Here is a 12197-nt window from a genome sequence, read left to right as displayed (position 1 = left end):
GATGAATCTGCAACCATATGCCTTTTTTATTGGGTCTTTTAAGTGATGTGACTCCTGAGTGGAAATTTTAAGTCTTTGTGGAAAGAGATGCATTGAAACAGCATGTTGGGTGTACTTCTCCTTTAAAATAAGTTAGATTTAAATTAATAGTCTCACTCCATAATAGTGAAGACAGAATCTGTCAAAATATCTTAAACTAGGTTATAGCTTTGTCTCCAGCTTTATTTTTTCCTCAAAACTTTTTTAAACATGCTGTTTTGTCTGCCCTCTTGGATTCTTATGTAATTCTACTACTCACTTTGTAATCAACATTTGCTAATAAAATAAACTTTAAAATAAAGTTAATTGGTGGGAAGGACTGAAAAAATAGAAGAGATGAGGAATAACTTGCATTAAACCTGTTTAAAACTGGTTTTCCATCTTTAACACCTATTTAACTTTAATACCTGAGAGGCAATTGGGAGAAAATAGGCCTTTCTTAAAAATTCAACACCTTAATTCTTCAGTCAAAGGCCGAGGGACCCCCCCCCCCCCCCCCCCAGTCCACATATGAGGCCTCCAAGGAGTTATCCAGCAAGACTAGGGAAGAAAGCATTTGACATACTTGTATAGTTGGCACTTAATACAAATTAACCCATTATCTGCCAATGTTCAAGATTAATTTTGAACCAAATCATGATCACTTCTGTGGCTAGTACAAAAGAAGATAAAAGTACACTGCACATGGAGTAACATCCGGTCAGTTGGCAATTAATAAAATATCTGACATGCTTGGAACACCAAGCTCGGTAATTCAGAGATGTTTTCCAAAAGGTGAAGGGTGTTTATAAGCAGAAAGCTGGCTGTGGGAGGTACTGTAAAATTGAACTCATATATAACTCACTCATCCCATTTTTAATGACCGAGATTAGAGGTTCCTGTCTTCCCTCGTATTTTGATGAGTTCATCTTCATTTATTTTTAAGAGGATTCCCACACAGTCTTAAATCGACATAATTGTCATATAAAAAGCTTTCTAAAAGACTGTTAGAAAACCCACCCGCTCTTGTCATGTTTTCCTGTCTCCAAATAGAATTTGGTTTTATACAGCACCCAGCAAATGAAAGGTACTTTTGAAGCATTTTCCAGTGACAGCAACAAGTTATATCAGGGACTGGCAAACTTCATCGGGTTTTGGAAATTGTATGGAGGGCCGGTTAGGGGAGGGGGTTGTGGCCTGGCCCCCACCTCCTTTCCGCGCCCGGACCCCTGCCCCTAACTGCCCCCCCCCCCCGCCACCACATCCAACCGCCCCTTCTCCCTGTCCCCTGACTGCCTCCTGCTGCCCTATCCAACCCCCCTCTCCTTCCTGACTGCCCCCATTCAACTCCTGTTCCGGCCCCAACCCCTGTCCACACCCCCGCCCTCTGACAACCGTCCCGAACTCCCCTGCCCTCTATCCAACCCCCTGCTCCGGGCCCTCTTATCGCACTGCCTGAGGCACCGGTGGCTGGCGGCGCTATAGCTGTGCTGCCCAGCTGGAGCTGGGCCACGCTGCTGCCGCCGCCACCACACAGCACAGCACCGGGTCAGGCTGGGCTCTGCAGCTGCACTGCCCCAGGAGCTCACAGCCCCGTTGCCCAGAGCATTGTGCCGGTGGCAAGGTGAGGCTGCGGGGGAGGGGGGACAGCAGGGGAGGGGCCGGTGGCTAGTCTCCTGGGGCAGGAGCTCAGAGGCCGGGCAGGAGGGTCCTGCGGGCCAGATGTGGCCCGCAGGCCGTAGTTTGCCCACCTCTGAGTTAGATGATGGGGTTGTGATTTATAATGTGACGGTATGTATTCACTCAGCAATAGTGTTTGCACAGCTATGGACTTATGACTTATTGAGACACTATGTTGGCCAGGACACACGTTATCAGTTTCATTTATTCAAATAGTGCCATGCTTTCTCAGTCTTCCACCCGAACATCTGTGGAGAAGTAGCCAAAAAAGCATCTCTCAAATATGCTACTCAAACAGCAGTTTGAATGGTTTACAGTAGTTGGCTGAACATTGGGTAAAGACAAGCAAGCAATGCTAGATGACCACGCAAGCATCAATAAAAACTGCAGTTATATAGCAGTCTTCATAGAACTGCTGGGGGTTTACAGTAAAACACTAGTACAGTGATCAGGTTTAAAAGCAAAATAAAGCAAGAGTAGACAGATTTCTTCAATTTAGTTTTAAATGCCAAGAGATGCTTGGTGCTGTGAGAACTATGGTAGGAAACAAGAGCCATAACAGTGCTGTGTCTACACTATCTAACTTCATAGCTGAAAATATCATAGGTACAATTAACCAATTACTTCACTGTGTGGTCTTGGAATATACAGTCTAACCTTCCATTCTTTTACAGCTGCCTTTCAATCAGCAGGATCCCCTCTCTCTCCCCTCCCCAGTATCTGAAAGATGTGTACTTACGTCCTCTTGTGACTTCCAAATAAAATATGCGCATTTTACGAATAAGGGGTCTAACGTCCAGCCCTTCAAACTTAAGCCCTTGGCAGTCAAGCTATGTTCTTTCCTTCAGATCATTAATTAGTAAAACACCTTGTGGGTCAGATGAGGCCCTCTAGGACATCTGTACAACCTTCAGTGGGTTGCATGGTCATAATTGGAACTTGGCAGGAGTGCTGGAACTGTGGGTGCTGGGGGTGTGGTAGCGTTCCCTGGCTTGAAGTGGTATCTATCATGTATAGGGTTTATATTTTTGTTCAGTGGCTTTTAGCATTCCCACTATAAAAATTGTTCCAACGCCACGGAAACTTGGTAAACAATTCTGACTATTCAGGAAAAGGGACTAGAATTCAGATCCCTCCTCTTGGCTGTTTTGGGCTTCGAGGTGCTAAGTAGAGTAAAATATAGTAAAACTGTCAGTAAATAAAGGGATATGATTTTTGAATCCTTGTGAACAGATCTCTTCAGAAAATTGGCACTTTTCTAACTTTAATCATTTTTCAGATTAGAACTGCAGTTTGTCATTGAAATGTTACTGCCAAAAAAGTTGAACACATGTGAATGTACATAAAAGCAGAAAAATAATCTGGACAGAATCATAAATATTTGCTTGCTTGCTTCTTGAGCAAACAAACTACACTTTAACTGAGCTTTGTAGATGTGCATTGAACACAATATCATAGACTTAGTCAGAGGCATAATTTAGAGTGGTGTTTAGTATGTGCCTTTGGTGCTGTTTGCTACTTGATGTGTGAAATTCATTTCTGCTTTGTTAAAGTACCTTGAAACAAATGATTAGATGCAAGTACAGACATTAAAAAACCTGAACTTTTTGATTCTGATCCTTCCTGCTCTGTCAAATGTCACTTAAGGCATGACCAAGGCTCTGTCATCCCAGTCTATCTTGGACCATGCTTTAGATGTCCTCTCTGCTAAATCCGTGAGTTTTCATCCTCTGGTACTGTTCAGAGGGATTCTTTCAGTTGTCCTCTTTTACATGTTCCTCTAGCTGCCAATGGCAGGTGCTCTGGCTTCATTCTTAATACATGTCCCAGATATTTCCATCTTCTTTTCTGGATAATTTTAGAGATAAGAGAAACATGAACTCTGACCAATCCAAGCATGTGTTCTATATTTAATAGAATATCTTCCCAAGGCATTTTCTTTTGAAGGCATTTAGACATGTGTCTAAATTTTCTCTAGATTTTCATCTTTTACATCACTGTGTTCTCCTATTGAGTGATAAGTGTACATGTACATTTCACTGTAGGTGTATGTAGGCATATGAGTCGGAGACTTTTGCCAGCTGTACCAGCAGGTGGCGCATGCGAGTACGTCCACCGCCTCCCTCTCAGTTCCTTCTTATTGATCCCTGTGAGTGATGGGAACAAAAGGTAACTGATTTGTTTGGGCAAGGGATATATGGAGAATAAGTGTCCCATTTGTACCTCTCTTCTGACAATTCCCTTTGCTTTTTCATTCTTAACGTACATTAATTTAAAAACTCTTCAGAAAGTGACCTTGTTCATGAAAGCATGGAGACCTCTTCCATGAGGAGTGCCTCTCTGGCTGCTCCAGCCCCAAAACAGAAACTGGGGGAGAAGAGTGTTCATCTTGCTCTCCACAGTTTCCTTTGCTGCTGCCTTCGTTGTCTGAGAATCTCAGACATCAGTCTCATTTTTTGTCTGAGAAGGACAGATCCTCTAAAAAGTCCTCCAGGGCCAAAGTCACAAACACAGATGCTTGCCAGCACTGACTCTCTGGCAGGGCTGTTAAAATTAGTGCTTTTACTTCCTCTACCACAGAGATCTTCAACCCTGATGCCATTATGTATGGTACCACTGACATTATCGGAAGAACACGTGCCTCTGATATTTATACTGTTGACACAATGGACTTTCTTTGTGGCAAAAGACCTTTTGTCTCACTCTCCTTGACTCGCTTTCTTCATTTACTGGAGTTACCAGTTACAGCAGCTTCAACCATGTCAACACTACTTATTTCCATGACACCATCAGTTCTGCCTGCATTGTTGGTGCTGCCAGCAGCATTGGTGACATTGACTCAGCCGTCTGCCTTCCATCTGCCTCAGTTGCTTCCACTGAGTCCAATGGATACATCTTTGTCATTGGTACCACCTGTGCCCAAGACTTCCACCAACACCTATAGGAACTGTGCCTCCATTCTTTGAAGAAAGCTATATTTTTTTCTTCAGACTCTGAGCATGATAGACCTCTCTCCCTCAAGGTCTTTCAGGTCTCCTTACAGGTCACACTCTAGAGACACTCACACCTGTTCTACAGAGCAAGAACATTATTTGGAAAGATGCTTGTGTGCTATGCATCATCATGGACAGTACAAAGACTGGACTACCCACATTGTCCAGATTGGGCCTCTTGGACTGCTACCAGAGCATCCACATCTCCATTGGCCACACGATCCAGGAGAAAGTCACCTTTTCCAACACCTGTGTCTGTTAGAGAAGATCTGCCTCCAGTTTGACAGCATCCTCCAGTTTTGGAACCCACAGAGAAAGAGGCATCTTGGGAAGAATCTACAAATATCTTTCCTCAAATGAGGCCATAACTCTAGAGTCATATGTCACGTTCTTCTGAAGACTTTACAGTCTTTCAAGATCTCGTGAAGAGGGTGACCACGTTGCTAGGAATGAAAGCAGAAGGCATGTAGGGCAATCCACACACATTTGTGGATATTCTGAAAAGTCCAACTGCAGGACGGGTTTCCCTTCCCATTAATAAGGCCCTGTTAGACCTTGCTGAGACCTTTTAGCCAATCCTGGCCTCTATTCCACATGCTAAACATGTGAAGAGACAGTATCAAGTTACCCTGCAGAAATTTGATTTTCTTCACCCATGGTGTCCCAGACTCTGGTGGTGAATAAGCTCTTAAGCTAGCCTTGGGGTAAGACTACCTCGAAGGACAGGAGTACATGAGACTTCTTTTATATGGTAAAAGGGCCTATACTACCCCCACGTGCAAATGAGGGTGTCATTGGACAGAGATTACAAAGTTTGTAGACAGCCTTCCTGAGGAAGTTCTTGGCTTCGGTCTCTGAAGGACACCGCTGCCCAGATGTGTGTCTTAGACACTACTTTATGCTCTGTGACTACAGCCTTCTTGGTGAGACACTCTTTGTGATTGCAGGCCTCAGGCATGCCTAAAGAGTCACAAACCACAACAGAATACCTTCTCTTTGAAGGCTCCAAGCTTTTTATTAAAAGACTGAAGATGCCATGAGCATATTAGGATTCCTGTGTGCCTCTGCTTTCGTTGGGTATCTTACTCTCCAGTAATAGAGAAAACAGTTTGAGCCTCAATTGCAGTATAGGCAATTATATTACTAGCTGAGACCTCAGGATGCCTGTAGAAGGAGACATTGCCCAGCAGCATCTTCTCTATAGCATGTCCTTCTCACCAGACTTTGGCAACTTAGAAGCAGTCATTTTGACATTGTGATTGAGCACAGCACACCGACCATGTCTCTCTTTTTCTGGATTTAGAACCTCCCTTTGTGAAAGAAGCAATTTTTCAGGGCATAGACAGACTGCATCAGACAAATGGGTGTGCAGCACAGTAAAGGAGGGATGTGTCATCCCATTCCTTTCCCAACCCACATTTCCTGTCCCTTTTCAGGGATCTGTCTCACACAGCTGTCCGTCTTCAGGAAGTGCTCTTTTGGAATTGGGAGCAATAGAAGAAATGCCTTCTCAACACAAAGGGAAAAGCTTCTATTCTCACTTCTTCCTGATTTCTCAAAAGAGATGGTCTGTGACCCGTTCTGGATTTAAGAAAACTGAACAGATTAATCAAGAAAATCAAGTTCAGAATCATCGCCCTTGCATCTGTTTATCTCTTTTGGGAGATAGACATGCTGCCCTTGAGTTGCAGGATGCTTATTTACATATGGCAATATGTCCCGGCTGTAGTATCTTGAATGTGTGGTTGGCAATGTGCACTGCCAGTACACTGTACTATCCTCCAGCTTGTCCTCAGCCCCAAAGGCATTCAAGTGTATGACAGTAATAGTGATACATCTGCTTCGTTCCAGAGTTCAGATAGGGAAATATCTAGATGGTTGGTTAGTTTGAGGAACATTGAAGCTTCACATCCAGAACAACAACATTGTCATCAGAGATCTGTTCTCTCCACTGGGGCTAATAACAATGGATACATTTTATAAGAGTGGATCTCAGTGGTTCACAATGGCTTACCTCCCTATGGACACATTCAGTTCATAGCCACCTGTAGAAAAGCCTCATATCTGACCCAAGGACAACAGTGCATTCTTGCATCCAGCTTTTGGGATATATGGCCTTGTAAATGTATGTGACTCGGCATGCCAGAGTTCACATCCGATGTCTGTAAGCCTGGCTTTACTCAGTATGTTGTCCAAACACACAAATCAGCAAGTCCAGATAATATCTGTCTGTACGAGCTCTTCAGTCCCTGAATTAGTGGATAGATTCCTAGAATATCTGCAGAATGGTTACTTTCTTTCCACCAGAGCCAACAGTAATTATTATAACAGGTATTTTCTCCATGGGTTGGGGTGCCCACCTGGGGCCACTTAATACTTAGGCACTTTGGACACCACAGAAGGCTTTCCTCCATATAAATGATTAGAGCAACAATCCATTTGTTGGGTCAGCAAGACTTTGATTACCATGATCAGAAATGGGGTGATTCAGGTTCTGATTGACAGCACCACTGCTGTGTATCATCTAAACAAGAAGGCTGGTACAAGGTTGACTCAGCTGTACCAAGAGGTGATCCAATTGTGGGGCTTCTGCCTAAAGAGAGATTTCACTTCCTGGGTGTGAGAAACGCTGTTGTGAGCTCCCTCAGCAGGCCATCAGGAGTGGTCTGTAAAGGAGCCAATCCTGCAAGGGTTTTTCTGTTATTGGGGATACCCGATTATAGACCTCTTGGCAATGAACCTGAACAACAAATTCAGGAAATTCTTCTCTAGGGCAGGTTACAGCCCGGGTTCTATGATAGATGTCTGTCTGTTTTTTCCCTGGTTGTCATTCGCTGTATGTGTTCCTTTCAATTCCTTGAATTCCAAGTGTAATCAGGAAACTAAAAAGAGACAAGGCAATACAGGTACCCAGATCTACATCAACGCTCAATTTGGCTGCCCATCTCTCTACCTCTGGTTGTGGATCTCTTGGCTCAGAACTAGGGAAAGTCACTGAGCAGTCATAAAATCATAGAAATGTAGGGTTGGAAGGGACCTTGAAGTCCTCAAGTCCATCCCTCTGCTGTGGCAGGACCAAGTAAACCTAGACCATTCCTGACAGGTATTAATTCAACGTGTTCTTAAAAATCTCCAATGATGGGTTTTCCACACCTCCCTTGGAAGCCTATTCCAGAGCTGAATTACCTTTATAGTTAAAAAGTTTTTCCTAATATCTAACCTAAATCTCCCTTGCTGCAGATTAAGGACATTACTACTTGTCCTCCCTTCAGAAGACATGGAGAACAATTGATCACCATCCTCTTTATAACAGCCCTTAACATATTTGAAGACTATCAGGTTCCCCCCTCAGTAGTCTTTTCTCAAGACTAAACATGCCCAGCTTTTTTAACCTTTGCTCATAGATCAGGTTTTCTAAACTTTTTATCACTTTTGTTGCTTTCTTGAACTTTCTCCACATCTTTCCTAAAATGTGACATCCAGAATTGGACACAGTACTCCAGCTGAGGTCTCGCCAGTACAGAGTAGAGTGGGGCAGTTACATTCTGTGTCTTATGTACAACACTCGTATTAATATACCCCAGAATGATATTGGTATTTTTCACAGCTATATCATGTTAACTTGTATGCAATTTGTGATTACTATAACCCCCAGATCCTTTTCTGCAGTAGTACCACTTAGCCAGTTATTCCCCATTTTGCAGTTGGGCATTTGATTTGATTTTTTTTCCTTCCTAAGTGAAATATTTTGCTCTTCTCTTTATTGAATTTCATCTTGTTGATTTTCAGACCAATTCTCCAATTTTTTTAAATAGTTTTGAATTCTAATCCTGTCCTCCAAAGTACTTGTAACCCTTCCCATCTTAGTGTCATCTACACATTTTATAAGCATACTCTTCACTCCATTATCCAAGTCGTTAATGAAAATATTGAATAGTACCAGACCCAGGACTGCCCCCCCCCAACCAGGACTCACTAAATACTCCCTCCCAGTATGACAGCAAACCATTGATAACTGCTCTTTGAGTATGGTCTTTCAACCGGTTGTGCACCCACCTTATAGTAATTTCATCCAGACCCTAGTTTGCTTTTGAAACGGTCATGTGGGACTATGTCAAAAGCCTTACTGTATTCAAGATATATCACGTCTACTGCTTCCTCCCACCTGCTAGGCCTTATCAAAGAAGGAAATAGGGTTGGTTTGACATATGTTCTTGACAAATCCATGCTGGCTATTCCCTATAGTCTTATTATCTAGGTGTTTGCAAATTATTTGGGTGGGGAGATGGCGGTGTTCTCAATAGATTTGTTTTTTCATAACTAATTAACCCCATCTGTTTTGCAATTCTGGACAGTCTTTTGTTCTCCACTTGCATGTTAGTTCAGCTTCAAATGTATTGTTAAGCCATGTACTGTCTGTTGTATCCATGTACACTTTTTTTTCCCCATAAGGAAGTCAATGGTGATGCCAGACAGGAGAGGTGCAAAGATAAACCCTTATTTGATACCATTGTCTGTTTAACCATTCACTCAATTCTGCATTTACTTTTACTGCAAATTACACCTTGAAGTAAAGCCCTGATGTTACTTTTTTGTTGGCATACCGTAACACCTAAAGATGATCCAGAGTGAATTCCGGTGAAGGCTGTCAAGTGCTTTCTTAAAATCTGTGAGGTTTATGATGTCTTGCCATTCAATGCTTTTTAATGATTATTGTTAGATATTTGAAATTTTGATTAGAATATTTGAAATATTTTAAAAAGCTTGTCATTAGGAAGTCGTCTTATTGTAGGAAGATGCCATTTTGTTTGCAGGATGGGTGAATGCCACTTCGCTTTCCAGCGCTCATAGGGTACTCATAACATTGCTTGTATTATTGTGAGCAATCTTGCTAAATTGAGAGATGGATTAGATGATTTCCCCCCCCCCCCAAGTTTTTGTATCTAACAGCTATACATCTGAGGCTAGCAGTTTGCCTGATAGTTCTTTAGCTTTTTTAATTTATATCCATATTTAAAAATGGACTCACTTTATTGTACTGGGACTGCTGTCAGACTTTTGTTCAGATGTTAATTCAGGCTTGTTAAAGCGCAAATAAAGTGGAACCTAGATTATATCAAATGTTTGTTCTCCCTGTTTCCAACAATTTGCAACATGGATTTGATGAAGTTATGTCAGATGAATCCAGCTCATTAAGTTCCGTGCTTAGATACTGTGGTTCTGGGAACTGTAGAAAATCATAAGATGAATTTAGTTGACTACACTTAAAGTTGAAGTAGAATTTGTAGGCAGAACAGGCGATGGCAGTGATGGACCCCCAGGATACAACCTGGAACTGTGGGACTGTTGTACCCCCTGAACTCTCAAGCCTGGCCTGTCTGTCACAGTGCTGTGTTGGTGGCAAGCAGCAAACTCCTCTGGGTGCTGTGCACTCTCGGCCAACAATATGCAGGGACACACCCAGCTAAGCTGCATGAATGCTCTATAAGACAGTGGTTCTCAACCTTTCCAGACTACTGTACCCCTTTCAGGAGTCTGATTTGTCTTGCGTACCCTCAAGTTTCACCTCACTTAAACTACTTGCTTACAAAATCAGACTTAAAAGTACAGAAGTGTCACAGCACTGTATTACTGAAAAATTGCTGCTTTTCTCATTTTTACCATATAATTATAAAATCAATCAACCGGAATATGAATATTGTACTTACATTTCAGTGTATAGTATATAGAGCAGTATAAACAAGTCATTGTCTATGTGAAATTTTAGTTTGTACTGACTTCGCTAGTACTTTTTATGTAGCCTGTTGTAAAACTAGGCAAATAGCTAGATGGGTTGATGTACTTCCTGGAAGACCTCTGCATACACCCAGGGGTGTGCATACCGCTGGTTGTGAACCACTGCTCTAAGACACTTATGAACTGTACATAGACACTGGCAAGCCCCCTGAACCCTCATGCCCTGCACCCAAGAAATATACCATCTTACACTGCTCAAAACCTTCTATTGAACAAAGCAAGTGCATGAATTAGTTCACCCCTTGGTCAAAGGATAGTGGACATGCACCAGCCTTTGTAATCTGAGCAGATTCTTCAAGCACTTTAGACAAACTCACTAGTAAGGATAAAACATTAAAATAAGTTTATTAACTACAGAAAAATTAAGCGATTATAAGTGTTAGACAGAGAGGTCAAAGTTGGTTACTTAAGAAATAAAATTGCACTCTAAATTCTGAACTTTCAGACTAAGCAAGATTTGAATCAAGCAGTTTTGCTCACCCTACTAGCATTGTAAGCAGTTCACAGTTCTTAATACCCAGGCTGAATTTTTTGCTCAGCCTGGGACCAGTCTCCCCAGTTCAAAATATTTTCTTCCAAACGTTTTTGTTGCCATTAGAGTAGGTTGGGGGTGTGGGGGAGGGAGGGAGGCTCTGGGCTGATGTCAAACACTCCAGTTTGTATCCCCCAATCCATGGGCATGGAAAGATACAGTCACAAACATATTCTATATCCCCAGCTGAGTCAGTGAGTTAAGCAGTCTCCATTGTCTATGTACTTCGGGAGGGGCGCACTGAGAGAGTAGATTCTCCTTAATGGACCATCAGCACGTGGCCAGTTAGTCCTAATGTAAATCTGTCTTTGGGGTGTTAGTTGCTCCATTGTTGCTCCGAAAAAGCCAGCTGTGGATGTCTCCCAGACACACAACAGATTTTGGTAACACATATGCACACGTAGCATAACTTCACATACAGTGGTAACACACATGATTAAACAGGATAGTAATGTCCAACAGATCGTGACTTCCCAAATGATACCTCACAAGACATGCTCTGTACAAAACATTCTAATCGTATCACAGTGGTGAATATGGGCATTCCAGGGTGCAATTTTGAGGTACAGTGTGTCACAATGGCCTCAATTTGTGAAATCGAATATTCCATGTTGAAATAGTGATGGATAAAAGGGATTTGCAGGGGCAAGGAGAGATAAGTACGTTACTACTTGAGGCTTTTTAATGTAAAGTGCTTTTTTTTTTTTTTTTTTGATACACACTTATTTTTTTTTTAACAGTTTTGCTATGGTGGCTCAGGAAGTCATACGGAAATACTGTCAAGAAAGTATCTGTTTCAAGGCCCTGCAAATGTAGACTCTGGACAACTCTGACCAAGAGCAACAGCATCACGTTAAGATGATAACTTATTCCTTATTCCATTGTAGCTGAAAGGAGTGTATTTTGATGGAAGCTACACATAAGAGAACCAAGAATAAAATAGAAAGGGGAGTCAATTGAAAATTCTTTGCAATTTCCACAGATAATTGCTTTCATGAACCTATATTTAGCATAATTACACCATTAATTTCTCTCCCCCAAAAACCACACATATAGGCAAAGAGCTTGTGTAAGATGGAGACCCAAACCAAGACATTTAGTCATTATTCCATTGATTTTTGTCTATTTTTCTTGGGGAGTCAGAGTATCAAACAAGGGTCATGGTCTCCGATACATAT

General features: G+C 42.1%; 1 protein-coding gene across 4 annotated transcripts in view; it reads left to right on the top strand.

The window, feature by feature from the left end:
- Positions 1–12197, top strand: part of SESN3 (sestrin 3) — an 85023-nt gene that overhangs the window by 17821 nt on the left and 55005 nt on the right. Inside the window, exon 2 of one of the 4 annotated variants that reach the window (XM_073337658.2) lies at positions 11760–11871. The exons of the other annotated variants lie outside the window; for them this stretch is intronic. The gene's annotated coding sequence lies outside the window, so the exon portion shown is untranslated. The remainder of the gene's footprint in view (positions 1–11759; positions 11872–12197) is intronic. 4 annotated transcript variants of the gene reach the window in all.

The sequence above is a fragment of the Lepidochelys kempii genome, chromosome 1 (assembly GCF_965140285.1).
Source record: "Lepidochelys kempii isolate rLepKem1 chromosome 1, rLepKem1.hap1, whole genome shotgun sequence".
Lineage (NCBI taxonomy): Eukaryota > Metazoa > Chordata > Testudines > Cheloniidae > Lepidochelys > Lepidochelys kempii.
Note: the sequence above shows the minus strand (reverse complement) of the source record. Positions and strands in the feature narration are given on the sequence as shown.